The sequence below is a fragment of the Mus caroli genome, chromosome 4 (assembly GCF_900094665.2).
Source record: "Mus caroli chromosome 4, CAROLI_EIJ_v1.1, whole genome shotgun sequence".
NCBI classification, from domain to species: domain Eukaryota; kingdom Metazoa; phylum Chordata; class Mammalia; order Rodentia; family Muridae; genus Mus; species Mus caroli.
Genome location: NC_034573.1, coordinates 5,408,351 through 5,411,347, shown reverse-complemented (window position 1 = coordinate 5,411,347; position 2,997 = coordinate 5,408,351).

The window sequence follows — 2,997 nt, the reverse complement described above, 5'->3', positions numbered from 1 at the left end:
GAGGGTGCCGGATGTCTGCGGCCCCAAAAGGGTGCTGCCTCAGCGGCTCTGTGGCTCCCGACTGTCCCAGAAGCTGTCTGCCTCTGTGGTCCTCACTCTGACCTGTACAGACTAAGTTCGGCGGAGTCCCGGAGCCAAGATGGCGCTCCCTGCAGGGCAGGTCACTGTCCTCCGGCTGGGGTAGATAGAAAATTCTTATATGCTGGATCCTCAAAACATGGAAAGAAGATTCAAATTCTGATTGGACATATCCCTTGGGACAGGAACATCTCAGAAGAATAATGTGCTCAAGTCTTCCCGTGCCTAAGTATCCAATTTTAAATCTGTGCTTAGAATTAACTCATGATGGGGGTTGGGGTGGGGGGAGATAGAGGGACCAAGACAGAGACAGAATAAGAAGGAAAGACAGGTTGATGGGGGAGAAAGAGGTGAACAGACAAACCTAAACAGCAAATAATAGAACAAAACAGACCTGTGGATAAAGAAGACTAACATTTCTTATGGTGGTATTATAATGAGCCAGAAAAAGGCAGATCTGAATGAACTGAAGAGCTCACCCCAGACCCAATGAGGTGGTGAGAGGGTAAGGAGCAAGGCACAGAATAAGGAGGGGACTTGACAGAGAGAACAGCTGCAATCTCTCTGCTTTCTCATCTGCTATGGCCACCGGCCTGGACTCAACTTCCCTTTCCTTGGAGGTACCAGCCCCTGCATAAATCACCGTCTCTGATTCTGTCTAGTCTACCATTGTGTCTCTCTTCTGTTTTAATGCATTAACTAACACTTGGAGATTTTTAAACTTAGGACTCTTCACAGATACTCACCTTGTGAGGTTTCATTAAGTCATTCCTTTCTTTCTTCTTTCAATAATCTAACACACACTGCATTAGGTGTTAAGAATATAAAACTGATTGAGATCTAATCCTTCACCCTCGAGGCATGGAGAGTCAAATGAAGGCACTGAATAAGTGAGAAAATAATTATAAGGCAATCAAAAAGTGCTGACTACAGGTGTGAAGAAAAGACATAGTGTACAGAGGAGGTTTAAACACCAAGAGTCTAGCTTAATGAAGATGTTAAAACAAACCAGAGCACACTGCCGGAAACACAACCTCACAGTACATAAACACAAGGGTTTCCTGGGCAATCTTCCTAACCCGTATGCATCTCCTGCTGGGGCGCTTTTAGGATCACCTTGTAGAAGAGAAAACAGACGAACGAGAAGAGACCAATTCTAAGTTCATCAACTGCACAGTGACTAAGAAATGAGAAGGGAAGGGAAGAGACTGGAGATGGAGTGTAAACTAATATGATTGATGCCACCATAGGGTCAAGAATTATGAGAGAGCATTTCTCATTAGCAGACTGCACTTTGTCCTTCATCCTGTGGTCAGTCACCTTCCCTGCTGGTTGTTAATGGTGTGTTCCATTCAGAGCTCACAGAAGCATCACTTTCTTAATACTGTTTAGCTCTGAATCGGAAAGTTCAAGGAATCCAGTAGTTCCCAATGCAAACTTCTTGGTTTCCTTTCAGTCTTTCAAGATGCAGGAGGGCTTTTGGTTGACCATATTAGTGGCAGCATGGGTTAAGAAATGCCTCTGCTTCTTATGTCAAAACAAATGATCTTTTTGGTTTATAAGTGTGTGTGTGTGTGTATATACACTGGGGTGGGGGAGGGGAGGCACTGAGCGTGTCTGGTGGAGGTGTGTGTGTGTGTGTGTGTGTGTGTGTGTGTGTGTGTGTATGTGTGTGTGCATGTATAGAGGCTGGAGTACACTCTCATTTGTCATCCACAGGAATGCCCTCTGCTCTGTTGAGGGTCGTTATCTCATTAGTCTGGGATTCATCAATTAAGTTATGTTGTCTGGTCAGTGACCAACCCCTTCCAATTATCTTCTTGTCTCTGCCTCCCCAGAGCTGGGATTATTAAAGGCATACCATGACTCCTAGAAATCTTATGTGGCTGCTGGGATAGAACTCATCTGCAGACTTGTAATGCAACGTTACCAAGGGAGTGATCTCCCCACCCCCCCAAAAAAATCTTTTAAAAATAGAAGCTTATATTGAAATAAGGGAATAATTGATAAGTAACACAGAGGCTAAGAAAATAATTTCTCCACCTGCCACAATGGTTTTAATTTGGTGTGGTGTTCCTTGGAAGCTGTGATCTTACTGTTGCAAGAAGAAATGCCAAATTTAATTAGTAATTATTGGCTTTACCATCACTGTGCAAATGAACAAAACATCAGCCCAGAAGATGGATTGGACACACGACTCAAGACACAGCTCCCACCTCAGTCTGGTCATCTGAGTCCATCTCTGACTGCGAAAGTACTGCTACCTTTGGGTTGGCTGTTCTTCTAAAATACCTTTGAAGTATCAATGCTATATTAATGGCCCAGATTTTTAGCCCATTCTGAATTTAAACTTTTCTGATGAGCGCAACTGTATACAAGGTGGAAAGGGCTCGGGATGTGAAACCAGGCCATGTGTGACATGCCTTCTCACGTATGCGGATGTCAGCTCTGAGGCTCAAGAAGCTCTCAACATGCAAGCTAAACTCCTATTGCTAATCAGTCCCCACGATTGGCAATAGTCCGCCATCATCTGCTCATTCCCTAGGCTGTTAACAAAGTCTCAGATTCAAGTGCCTGGCAAATGAGGGGTGTGTGTGTGTGTGTGTGTGTGTGTGTGTGTGTGTGTGTGTGGATGGTGGAGCATAGTAAACTAGCACTCATTTGTGTTTCCTAAAGACACCCAAAATCAAAACTGAAAAGCAAGCTGTCTGTATAGCAAGCAGATCAAGCCTTATGGTTGTAATCTCCAGGTTAGATGAAGTTTTACTTCCACTCCATTTCTTTCTCTTTTTTTAATTGCATATTTTCTTTATTTGTGTTTCAAGTGTTATCCCCCTTTCCAGTTTCCCCTCTGGAAACCCTCTACTCCATTCCACTCACCCCTACTGCCTCTATGAGGGTGCTCCCTCACCCACCCCT